Below are 13,956 nucleotides of genomic sequence, written 5' to 3'. Positions count from 1 at the left end.
GCTGCTTTTTGCAGCCCTTCCACAGCCTCCTCTAAACTCCCCTCAGCCTTTCTGTCCCACACAACCAGTGACTCTCCTGTGACATCACCAATAATAAACTGGGTATCTTCTCAAAAGCTGCCTCTTGAGCCAAAGCCTGGTGGGACCCAGGCCCAGGGGAAGGGAACCAACAAAAGTCCATGCCCTGCTGTATTCCCACTGCTGTGGGAAGAGGACTAGTTTAGACACATGTGCACAAACCCCTCTGTCTTTCCTGGACAATATCAAATATTTGTTTAAACACACACCTGTTGGAGCTAGCATGACACAAGCAGCAGATGGCCTATCTCCTGGTTTTCTCTCTGTGCTGTGATTCCATGGAGCACCCATGCCTGCTGGAGGGCAAGAGGTGGTCCTGGACTCACAGACCCATCCCCATGCCTCAGCCAGCAGTACCTGAAGGGAATAAACACCATATCATCTAAGAATTGTATGGGTATGCTTACTGCCTTCAATTTATAAATTAAATTCTATTATATAGAAATGAAACTCATTTTCAGGTTTATAAAACCTGAGTCACTGGTAGGATTTGAAATTACAGTAAGAACTTTAGTACCCTCTCTTCTAGTACTTTAGTATCTTTTCTTTTTCTCATTGTATGACACCTAAATAAACAATACAGTGATTTTAGTAGCAAAGGTTAGCAACTATCCAAAAGATTTGGAGATGCAATTCAGGTAAGTTATCCAAAATTCACATTAGTACCTACATACTGTATCTATATTGTACAAGGTAAATCATACTAGAATTGAATTTATTATTGCTTTAGCCCTTCTTTGGTTAGTGAATTGATTCTATTGTCTTTTCCAGTCCATTTGTGATTATGAGAGAAATTTGGACAAAGACTCTTCAAGTCAGGATTGTTTGTGTGTCATTAGGCTGCTCACCCTTGGCAGCCCCTGGCCCATGATGTGTCCTTGGCCACCTCTGCCGTCTCTGGCTGGATAACAGAAACCTTCCAAGTAAAAGAACAGAAATCAAGAGATAAAAAAATCATAATACACTTTCTGGAGTGACTCTTTAGGGATTCTTTATTCCTTTGGCACAATGTAATCAGTACTTCCTAGAATTCTGACATCAGCAGATATTTCTGTGTATAACCACCAGTCTTTAGTCAAAGACAAAACCCCAAATGTTTCTGTATGTCAGCCCACTCTGTGTAAAATGAAGACAACAATACTCCCCGTTCCAATCTGTTTCTGTGCTCTGATGATGGGGATTCTGGTCTCTCTTGGCACAGCACATGCAGGTCTCTCAGACTATGCTGGACCTCCTTGCAGAGATCTGGCACTGGCCAACCTGCCACTTGCTGCAGCAGAGCAGGTATGATTGGGCATGTAGAGGGGAGGCTGGAGCAGGATGGCTTTGGTTTCAGAGGGTTTCTTGCTTCCCACAACATGCAGGGTGAATAGGGATAGGCTCAGACAGAACTGCACGCTGGAATTCTCCTAAGAGTCTGAGCCTCTTGCCAAGGGCACAGGATACCTTCAGGTGAAAGGTGTCTGAAAAGTCCTCCATGGGCTGCACCTGCACACAACCTTTCCTTCCTCCCATAGCCCCCTAAGTGTCCAGTGCTGATATCCAAACAGCAGCCTGAGAACTGTGCTGCTGTAAAATTCTGTAAAATTCTGCAACCTTTCTGGCAGTTTGTGAGTAAGTGTGCCTTGTATTTTTTCTGCCTTCGTGGCAAAAGATTCATTAATTCAGAAGGGAGATGTTGTGGCCTTGCAAAAAAGATATTCATCCATACCTGACAAATGATTTTATCAAGATCCAATTTCCCCTGGCCTTTGTTGTGCTTGTACCCAGTTGGTTCTAAACAGCATCCTTGAGCCCTAGATAGTTCAGCAAAATAAATGGGCCATCTGCAAAGCCGTATACACTGCTTCTTCAATTAGATGAGAGGTGAAAATATGCAACATAGCAATTTATAACTTCTGGTTACAGCCTTGGAGAATGCAGTCATAGACCGTCATGGTCTGTGTATGCAAGGCCATCCTCCTTTTTCTTCTTTTTCTCTCTGTTGTGTGATCATTACAAACAATGCAAAGTCATATGTGAATTGCCATGGTGTAGGGGCTCCTCCCAAGACTGTCTGAGCAGAGCACATTCTAAACATTGCACTCTGGAGCCCAAAATACCACAGCAGTAACAGAATCCTTTCTCCAAGTGGTTGCCAGCACTGTCTCCTACCAAAGACCCCTAGGGATGCAGGCCTTTTCAGCATACTTCCTTCAAACACAGCCTCACATCCGTTGTTCAGATATCGTGTGTTCACATTTATCTTAAATTAGCCTGCACAGTGACATTTTAGTGACTCAAAGTGAAAAAGAATCTGTCTTTCTACTGATGCAAACCAAAAAGGAAGTTATATATATATATGCATTGGTAGGCTTCCAGTACTTCACACTACCAAACCATGAAGACAGCTGATGCAGAGTCTAGATTAGGAATAAAAATAAACACAGGAGATATTCTGCCCTGCATAGTTTGGATGGCTCCAATTTTCAAAACACATATTTTAAACCCCCAGCAGTTATATTTGAATTCTTATTAAAGACCCTGGGCAAAATTTAAATGACATGAATGTAGACTAACTTAACAGCAGTGAAACTGCACAAGTGCAGGCTTTGTCCTCAAGCAAGCTTTCAAAACCCCAGCTCCTCTGTTACGCTGAGCTGGAGATGGGAGACCATCAATATTGTCGTCAATAATATTTTAAATGGGAATTAAGTTGGGAAAAGTCACCAGCTCAGGTCCAAAACCTATTCACGGGTGCCCTTGAGCACACAGATAGGGAGGGAACTTAAGAAATTAATGATTCCTCCAAGAGCTGGATGGTCACCAGCATCACTCCCTCTCCCCCAGCTTTCCATGTCTGCTGCCATGGAGCTCTGCTCTCCCTGTGCGTGATTCACCAACTCTTCCCTTCCTCAGCACTCCTCCGATCTGTGGGAGTCAGGGCGGCATCCGTGGAAAGGTCTCATGTGAAGGAGGAACAGACCCTGGAGGTACATTTGCGTGAAACTTTCTGGTTAAAGTCTTTGTACATGTTCCTCTGGGTATTTTCTTTAGCTTGCTTCTTGTATGACTGCTCACATTCAAGAGCTAGTGTCTAATATCTTTGTTTTCTACAAAGAAAACAGCTCATTGCTTGTATTTTCCCCCTCTGATTGCTAGTTAATGAAATTGGTTCCGGCTGTAACATTGCTGCAATGAGCTACAAAGAATCACTTGTCTCAATTGCTTGGGCCAGGCTCGTTTCAGCTACAGCTCACAGATGGCACAGTTATCCAGGAGACTGGAAGAATGCAGTCAAGAATAATGCAAAAATGGGTAAAAGCCAAGGCTCATCAATCTTTGGTGCTTTGCTATTGTATCTGTATTGTACTTCAGCCTCATAGCTCCAACTTGTTAGCCTATGGAGCTGTTTGGTTCTGGAATCTTGGTTCTTTGGAAAAGTAACTCCAAATGGCAAGGTGGTTGTGCCAAATGAGAACTAGTGTAGTGCCAGCCCATGCAGGAGGTACTGCTAAACAAGGGGTATCTGAGGGGTCTGTTGTGTATTTCCCTCCCCTGTGCTTTTAATTTCCTGAATATCCATGTCACCTATCATCTGCTATGTAACTCAATGTAACTCCAAAAGCCCAGTTCGAGAACCCAAAGCAGTTTAGCAGCACATCCCTGATAATTTCAAACAAATGGTAAATGCTGGCTGTAGCTTTATTTGTCTTTCATATTGTGAGAGATTGCTCCTTTACTTTTGGAAATTATAATACAGATATCCTCCATTGTGGCATATTAAATATCTGGGGTTTTTGCTTAAGAGGTGGGCCCAGGTTTCCTGCAGCTGTGGATATCAAGACCTGTAACTGTTAAATTGCAAATCTTACTGAATATATTGATGGTCCAGTGAGCTTTCTCCTTGGCTACCCTTTCCCACTGAACCACCTACCACTGATGCTCTCTTGGTGCTTCAGAGGTAATATTCAGCTTCCTTGTTGCTTTTACTCCTCCAAGTAATATTTCGCAATAATACTAATTATATGGCGTGGTTAGATTTCTCATACCATTGTTAACAAATACATGTTTACTCTAGCTTTCCTTGTTTGAACTGAATCTGTGAGCTATATCCCATGTGGTATCTTTGAAAAATACTTGGATCCATTCTGTGCAAAGGTAAAGTTTAATATTCTTTTTTGTCACTAGGGACAAACTGTTCTACAGCTTTAGGTCTGAGTTTCCAGAGGACTACAGCTCCCATGATCCCCAAGAAGGATTGGACCTGAGCTTTGACAGCGATGCACTTTATGAAAAGGAGGAAGTAAACAAAAAACAATTCTGTTGTTTAAGCAAGAGAAGTAAAGTTTGTAATTTAGTAGGGAATGCGAAATAGGGAATAGTAAACTCTGTTGGAAAATCCAAATGGAGATCTGTGATGGTAATATGAGAGAGGTTCAAAGGCTAAAGCTCTAAGGGAACCCTGTTGATTTGTTGAGTAGAAGGGCTCTTAGCCACAAATTTATAAATGTCAAAGCCAGGATGGTTAATGACTTAAAAGAATGTGAGTTCTAAAGAAGAAATGTAAATTCTAGTGAAGTGAAAGGAAAAGGAAGACTGAAAGCATGAAGTGCTTGTCTCTGTGCCCAGTGTATGTCAGTTGCGCACAATGGAATGAAGGTTCCTCTTCCTCCTGCACAGGGAGGATGCTGTGATCAGGAGTGAGGAAGGTGATAGGTGCTTGCTGGATGTTAGAGCAGCTTTATTTTTTGTAATGGGCTCTACAAGGGGTAATGGCTTAGCTGGAGAACTAAAGTGACCCACCTGTCTCTGGTAGGGTGAGCTGAGGGGCTGAGAAACTCAGACGCAGACTAGCTGAGAGCAGCTAGTAAGAAACACAGGTAACCCTGTGTTTCCTGTGTCTTTGCCGACAACTGCAATCTCCTTTTTGATCTCTCCTTTCGAAACTGGAGGTGTTGGTGATGATCTAACCAGCACCTGACTAGCCAGACATTTGTACTTGGAGGGCAGCTGGATCGTGGGATGGGGGGAATGGCTGGCACCCTGGCAAATCCCTTCAGAGGATTGCACCAAAATCTCAGTTATTTTCCTTTCAGCTTTATACCACCCACTTTCATCCAACCAACAATGAATGAACTTGAAAGGCCCAGTGTGTTGAGCTATTGTGCAGAGTGGACAAGAGCTAAACTCTATACTACTAAGAAAACCTGAGAAATGATCCCTGTGGTGCACTTGCTGATGATTACTGTGTATTCTGACTTCTCTGTGTATTTCTATATAGTGAAATTATATTGTAATGCAGGAAGGTCCTTTCTTCCCTCTCCAATGAAAACAATAGAGCCAAACAGACAGCATTAGATGTTTAAAAAGATTCACTACATAGTTTCAATTATTGGTCTGACTTCTGCTGTGTCTGGTTACGCTCATCCTCGGGATCAGAAAATACCTTTCTGTAAAACAGCAATTAAAAAAAAAAAAAAAAAAGTCTTTCTATCTTAGGCTAGCTACCAAAAATGCACTGCATCTTTCTGACCTCTGCTGTAGCCATCTAATAGCTCTTGTGGATTAATTTGGGGACAATACTGGTCTTTATTCTGGTTTTGGTTTTGTGCATGGCTCTGCACTGATATGAACACTAGATATACTAAAATTGAGATTTTGAGGTTTTTAATGTTAAATGTGGAGTTACATCTATTTGAGATCTCCAGCATTTCCCTTGAGATTGATTTTTCCTCTGATAATTTGTTGTGCCGAAACCAGTGTTTTCCATTCTTTACTTGAACCATCTTGGTTTCATCAAAACTGGTTTTATATAGTGTGTCTTTGAGGCTAGGGGGTAACTGTCTCTCTCTTATTTTAAGATGAATTATTTTGTTGAAAGGCTATTTTTTTTTTTTAGAATAAGAACCTGTATCTGCACCACTATCTAGTCTGCTTGAACTAGTTCTGCCCCAGATGGATGAAGCAGTTTAGTTGTAGCTACAAAGAACTTGACAAAGAGTGTCCAAAGATCTGTCCAAGAAGCAGGATAAATTATTTGTGCTCACCTCTGGGCTACCAGTAGGATCAGAAGCAGACAATCAGTGTATGTGTGTGCCATGCTCCGGTGTAGATGTGTCACACACTGGGAAACTGGCATTGTCCTCGCAATGGATACAGCAGAAAGCTGCCCAAATCTGGACATCACTGGCCTTTACAAAAATGGTTTGCAAGTACAGCTAACTCCTTATTGCTGTTTGAATGCCAGCTTTGCTGCATTTTTTTGTCGTGACTAGGACTAATGCTGGAAGAAGGGAAATCCAAATCCTGGTCTTTCATGGACACGGAGGGACAGGAGTTAGTGTGGGAGCTGGCTGTGGATTTAGTGCAGTGGGATGATGTGTACATGCACATGTAAAACAGGAGCTGTGCTGCAGCAAGAACTACAGCTCAGAGGTGCAGTGCTATCTTTGGCTGCACAGAATTACACGGATACAGCAAAGCCCCTGCATTTGTCTGTGTGGCCAGTGAGCACACTGCAGCTTGTTTGTGTGGATGGAACCATTTCAAATTGTGCAGGATCACACTGCTGCTGGAGCAATTTGTCTTCCCTGCTGCATGCACAGCAGCACCTGCAGCCCCTCAAGGAGTGTGCTGGGGCTTTGCTCACCTCCTTTCTTGCTGCTTGGCTAGTTTCCCCTTTCTTTTCTCCCTTCTTTTCCCTACCCTGACAGAGCAGCCTTGTGGGGAAAGCAAAGCTGTGTGTTTCTGAAGCACTGGAATGCAAACAAACCAGCTCCAACTGAGGCTTGACTGGGAAAATCTGTGCTGCACAGTGTGGCCATCACAGTGTGCAGTATCTATGAGCTGCAAGAAAAGACTGCCAGGCAGGTGAAGAGCCTGAAGGACCTGAAGGACTTCAGTTCTTTGATGGTGATGGTGTTTTTAAGAAATAGATTAAAACTAATTTGTGAATTAATTAAAAATGTTCATTTTATCCATGCTTGATGGGTGTGAGTAGTGTATGAAGTCAACATCAGTTACCAGAGTATGCTGTGCCTCTCTTCAAAGCCTTGCACAAGCAGTGCTTGTAATGCGGGTGAATGGTGATGTCCACATTTTCCCAGGGGAAAACAGAAGAGCAGTGCAATGTGCAATGAGACACAGGGGTGATGATCCAGCATGTAGCTTCAGAGCTGCTGGCCATGGGATCTGTACTCTGGACCTGTTTTAATTAGCTGAAATAAGCAAGAACAAATGTAAAGCTGGAGAGATGTGAGCTTCTAACTGAGAAGCAGAACCACCAAGCAGCTAATTGGGAGGAGGCTAGCTCTAACTTGTACAGCTGTTCTGTCCCAACAGCTTGCCTGATGGTGTAATACATTGAAAACAACAATAATCCTGCTGTCCAGTAACATGTACAGGCTAGTTACTAGAATCTTAACTGCAGCTGAAAGCAGAGATGCAGGAATGAATATCACAGGTAAAGCCAACCCAAATCTATAGTGACAAGTCTTTTCAAAGATTGGCCATTAGGATGACAGACTCTAAGTTACGTGGGCTTCCACTGCTTACCAGACTTCCATTTGCTGCCTGTAAGCCAACAGCCTCATTTTCCCTGTGGCCAACATCCAGCTACCAAAATTTCTAACGCAGTTTTATGTATGGAACTTGCTGAGGTTCTAGGCAACACCTCTTTTCTCACATGGAAGAGTGATCTCTTTAATGGGATTAAAGAGAAGATACTTCCTGCTTCCATGCCTAAAGTGAGAGAATTGTTAATTGAGTAAGAAATATTATTGAGGCTCTTTTTCTAAGATAAGCTAACATCCTCAACTATATGCCTTGGTTTCCATGCTCTGGAGAAAAGAGAAAGGAATAACAATGGAATATTCTGATGCCAAAACAGTGACTAGCCCCAAGCGGCAAGGTCACTGCTGTCATGGAAACTGCCCAGGCTTTAGGCTTTTCTGACAAGTAATGCCTATGGCATGATGGTCTGAAAATCCATCCTATATTCAGGATTGTTCCTGTGATTCATGTGTCTTCCTGTGTACGGCAAATATTTCCTAACACAGTTTTTAAAAGAAGGGAAGATGAGGTAGAGCTCTCCAACAACCACCAGTACCAGAGCACTCCATGCATAAAGTAACCCTGAAGAATCTTGTGAATCCATGCATGTCATCAAAATGCCTGCAGGATTACCCAACAGAGCTCTTGATTCATAGGACTAGGATTAATGAACACCAGGAAAATAATAGATTGCATTGGGTAATCTGTGTGTTTGGATGCCCAATCCTTCAAGCCAAGTCATTCTTGCAGGCCTGGGAAATCCTTGAATGAAAAACTCTGCAATTGCTACAGGTCTTCATTAAAACACAGAGTGAAGTCCTCTACATTCCATACACTGTGTAATACTGAGAAGAAACCACTGTGAGTAAAAATCCTGCTCTAATCATTAAATTCCTGCCAACTAAAAGTAGATACTTTTTTTCCTTATGGCTGCAGAAACTGGACCTTGGATGAATTTCCTGCCAGCAGTGAGTCTGATCAAGCACTGTGCATCTGACAGCCAGCCTGGCACCACCTCACTACACGCAGCAACTGGGCTCCAATGGATTTCATGTGCAAGGAGCCTGAAAGGCATATTAATTTTTAATTAAATGTTTGACTTTCAGGTTTAGAAGGCCTCCTTAAGATATGTGTCAGTAATATGTATAGTGCTATGAACAAGAAGGTAGGTCCTTCCCTACTGAGAATAAATATACATACATGTGTATGTATATGTGTATGTATATATATAAAAATATTTTTAAAGCAAGACATCTGGCCCAGTAACACCTCTGCAGCAGTGAAAGCCTCCTGCCTTGCTCTGGTTGCATTCAGTGCTGTAGCAGTTTCACAAACCATGGTGGCTCAGGAAGTTTGCTCAGGAGGAGGAGTCCCAGACACTGATGCAAAGAGTTTCAATCAGAAAGAAAAATCCTAAAAATAATGTTGTAAGCTAGTGCTGACATGTGTGGAAAGAGCTTGGCAGAGTTATGCAAAGGACTGATTGGTGTGGTGTAGATTTCTAGGAGGGAAGGCTGGCTTAGTTGGGGTTTTTTGGTGAGGAATATTTAGGAAAAAGAGGAGAAGTGGAAAAGGACACGAAGAGAGAAATGGAGAGTTTAATGTTTTGTGCTCTGGAAACTCTGGAAAGTAGAAAATTGATGTTCCCTGTGGAAAGAATTGCACCTGTTTCACTACATGTTTTTTTCAGCTATTTTGCTCTCTTCAGATCATATGAATATTTTAGAAGTTTGGCAGAAGGTATGCAGAGTCAGACTTTGAAACTCCTCTCTTCTTTCTGGATGCTTTCCCACAACTGGAAAGTTGTAGGAAAAAAGCAACTCTAGAATATCACAGCACTTCTTCTCAGGCAACTGGACCTGTTTTTTGTTAATAATCACTTATGTCACTCTTTCCACAGCCCAGAACTGTATTTACTGGAACCCAAGTGTGTGTAGTAAGTAACACCACAGCTCCTGTATAGGATGTACCAGCTATACCTTACACAAAACTCCAGTAACTGAGTCACTTTTAATAATTTCTCCCCCTTTTGGAAATGCATTTATGTATGTGTACTCTTACCCATGGTGAAGAAGAGTTTGGAATATATTATTAAGGGTAACAATTTTTTTGAATGAGGGATGTCCATTCATTGGGATAAATCCTTGAAATCAGGGTAGTTCTGAAATGTGAAAGCATCATTAAATAATAAAAAAAATTAAAGAATAAAATAAAAAAACCAAACACATGCCATTCTCCCTGGGTGAGAATCTACAATTAAATGAATTGCCCTTTTAACTAATCAAAAATTCTTTAGACATGTTTCTGCTATGGCAACTGGCCCAGCATCAGGCTGATTGATGGGGCTTCTGAAATTATCTTTAAGACTTTCCACTCTGGTCAAAAATCTTCCCAACTTCCAATAGTCCAGCTGGCCTAGAGATGGAGCGGGGGATGTCTTCCTAGATCCTGCATTCAGAAATGCAGTCTTCCTTTTGGCAATGTAAGTATATATAAGTCTTTGGTACTTTTCCAGCCTCTCACTTAAGTAAGACCATATACTGAGCACTAAGTGTGAAAGAAATATACGTGCCTTTAAAAGTTAACAAGAAAAGTATTTTTGTTTGTTTCATTTAGAAGCTGGCATTATGCCTCATGCTCTTTACAGCTGCTAATAGCTGACAACTTCGACATCTGCCAGGCCCTGAAGGTGGCTAGAGATGCTGGGTGCCCAAGAGGACAGAATTTACACCTTTCCATTTGGCTGACTTTTTCTAATTTGGCAGAAGAAAACTCTTTGGCATTCCTGGTTTTAAGAAATCTGTAAACTAAGCTAGGTTTGCTGAGCTGTTGCCTGATGTCTAGGGGTTGCTATACTGTGATAGCATTTCGACATCAAAATGGCTAAAATAGCACAAGTGTTGTTCCTGTTATTTCCAAAACACCTCAGGACCACCCTAGAATTTACTTCTATTTTCCTGAACAATCTGGTACTAGAGACAAGGCTTGCAGTTAACGTTCAGCCCACACGCACTTCATTAATACACACATTTGTTAAATTTGTGTCCTGCTAAGATGCCTGCTTCACTTAAAAAATAAAATAAAATTGGAAATCTTTGAGGAGGAGAATTGCTGAAGGTCTTTAGCTAAGGTGAATCCAAACCCTTGCAAGTTAATTAAGAGCCTTTTTAAAGACAGGTAGATTGATGGTGTATGATCTGCATACATACAGTTGTCCTGCATACTGGAGATGCCAGAAATATCCCTTACGGTGGCCTTTAAAGTAAAATGGAAGGAAATTTGTAGTAATACTGACCAAAAAATGAAATTGTAGCATTTTGAAAATGCCAGAATATTGAGGGGTTTTTGTGTTTTCACATCCTTTTTGTTTGGTTTTTTTTTATACTACAGTCATAAAACCAGTAGAAAGTATTGAAGCATGTAACTGGATCCATGTTACTGGTTGCAAAAGGTTTCTGATAATAACATGTGCCTATCCCTAGCTGCTATAATTTCTCAATTAGAAGAACCAGAAAAGTTGGTGATGGAGATTCTTGTTAAGCAATTTGAACGGGTTTTTTTCTTATTCCTCCACTTCCAGTTAGATATTGGAAGGATCCCATTAAACAGAGAAGAAGAAAATTATCTCCCAGGAATAATTCTTATCATCTGTCTTGAAATTACTACTAGTATTCTCTCTCCATACTAAAACAGAAGTGTTTTACAGAGCCAGATTTTTTTTTTACTGTGGTATCGAACCTGCTGTTTGCTCAAATTAAGAAATATCAATGGTATATGCAATAAAAATTGATTTTCAGTAGTGCTATGTGCAACACAGCTCATTTGAGGAATATTGCTTGGCTTATCCTCTATGGGCAGAATCTGCAGACTGACAGCATTTTAAATTGAAGCAGTGATTTCAATAACGACATGAAAAAACCTCCCCTAGCCATGTAGCTGGAGTCAAATAAGCCTTGAGATCTGGCCACAGCTGATTTCAATCCCTAGAAAGAATTTGGGTCAGAGAGATACACTAAGAAATGTGATTGCCAACTTGAGTATCACCTTGAAAAGGTGTCACTGCTTGATCAAATATTTATTTTCTTTTTATCAGCACAGCAGGCTTGTGTAAAGAACATCAGTAACAACGAACTTTTCTTAATACATTGTATTTATATTAGGAAAATTTTGCCATACATCTGATACATCCATCCTGGGAAGATGGTCTTGCATACAGACTTTTATTCAGGTGTATGTAGCTCTTCATCCATTGTTTTTTCTGCATTTTGTCTTTTAATGTCTTGAGAAACTGTAGCCATTTAATGGGAATGGATCTGTGCTACCAACACACCATGCCCTCTCATGAGGACATTCTTTATTTAGGTATTTCTTGAAGATCAAACAAATAACTCATTGGCATCCAAAGTTTATTTTTATCTTGCATCCATGTCATGACTGTTCGAAAAGCCAGGTGCAGCACACACGGGCCTGCTTTGCCAAACTCACTGGACTCTGCACAAGAGGGAGATGCATACCATCATCTCATGCATGTTCACACCAGGTTCAAGATATCTACTATGTGATCTTTTTCTTTTTCTCATTTGCTTTTAGGCCTCCTTTCAGACTGTGAGTTCAAGGACCATCATCCCATTCCTGAAAACACATCTTCCTTCCCACCACACCTTCCCCACAACCTGCCTTATCTGCATCATTTGCAAACCTTTTTACAGAACATTGCCTATTTTTTTGTGCTTGTCTAGTGCCAGATAAAGTACTATTTGTTGGCTCTTAGATGACAGTGTAATAAAGATAGTAGCAATAATCTTAGGGTTTAAAGAGGCATCGTCTGAATTTATTGTCATGGAATAAAAGCTGTTAAAAGATTAGTTCTTGCATTGAACTCAACCTTGTGAGTTGAGAGCTGTTTAAAGGCTGAAAGAAAGTTGTATTTTTCATGGATGTTTTGCATTTTTTAAGCAGAAATAAAAATAAAATGGACAGTTGTACTGTGCAACTTGCTTGACTACTTGATGGTCATGTGCCACTACCATTTCGCAAACCCCTTTAACTGCCAAAAGTCTTGCTCTCTCTACCTCCAGTTTTGCATTTTCACCACAATCAGGAGTTACCAACAGCACAACTCTGTCAAAAAGGTGTATCCAGGGCAAAAAATGCACAGTACTCTGTTTCAGGCAAGTTCGGCTTGGTTAGATCAAACAGCTGCCAAAGGTAGGCTTGACTAACCAGCATGCTTTGTCTCAGGCAGATTAGGAAAAGAGTAGCACAATTCCAGTTCATTGAGCTACAGGGAGAGCCCTGGTTTATGGGAATGTCCATTCCAGATGCCTGGCATCTTTAGCCTGCAGAACCAGGTCTGGAAGAGGATGTTTACCAGCTGTCTGTAAAATAATGACTGTTTTCTGAGGCTTCAGTCACATGGTCATTGTAGAAATGGCTTTGTGGCAGTTGAAGACATCCATCCCCAGCCATAAACTGGAAATTACCTTCTTTCTGGTACAGCTTAGATGTCAGAATAAATCATCTGGGCACTCATCCTGGGTTTTAGTGCAAAGACAGCAGGTTAGTAAGTGCTGGTAGGAGTGATGTGAATTCCCCCACTTGACTTTTCCACTGGAATTTGAACACTGATTTTTTTTATACAGACTTTTATGCTCTGGGCTGACTGTACAGCTGCTGCAGAGCAACAACAAACACCTGGATGCTGGCCACATCTTAAACTGGCACAGCTGCTTGGCCACTAAATACCTGACATGAGACTGAACATTAGTCACTTTGCTGTGCAAGGTTTGCTGTGCCAGTGTAAAGGACCTGGAAAAGATGAAAACTACACCTGGGTAGAGCCTTCTCCCATGCCGAAGTAACTTTTGAAACAACATGTACATTTTAGAAGAAGAAAATTCCCATGTGGGAAACCTAGAGTTTTACCTGAATGTGAAAAGGCCACAAATGTACAGGCATTTTAAGTATGCAAGGCAAGCAAGTCTCTGTCACTTAGCAAACAGGAAACGTCAGAATAGTTGAGGCGTGAAAGTCAGTAACAGCCACAAATAAAGTAATCTCTGGTGACTGTAACCATGAAAAATGTGAAATGTGTTTTTCCCTCAAGCGTCAAAGTAACTTCCTCCAATCCCACAGAAACTAAGACACTAGATCTCATACGCAGAAAAATTTGTCAGCTATCTCAGACATTCTCCATTAGCACTGTCTGTGCCACAAAAAGCAGCAGGTAAATGCTCCCCAAAGTCTACATTACACATCTGCACCTGCAGATGGTGGCAAGAGCTGCTGCTGCTCTTACTACTACAGTGAATAAGTCCAGAGATTCTGAAGAGCGTGGCATTAGTG

The sequence above is a fragment of the Corvus hawaiiensis genome, chromosome 10 (genome assembly GCF_020740725.1).
Source record: "Corvus hawaiiensis isolate bCorHaw1 chromosome 10, bCorHaw1.pri.cur, whole genome shotgun sequence".
In the NCBI taxonomy this organism is placed as follows: domain Eukaryota; kingdom Metazoa; phylum Chordata; class Aves; order Passeriformes; family Corvidae; genus Corvus; species Corvus hawaiiensis.
The sequence above is the reverse complement of the archived record's forward strand: the minus strand, read 5'-3'. Positions refer to the sequence as shown.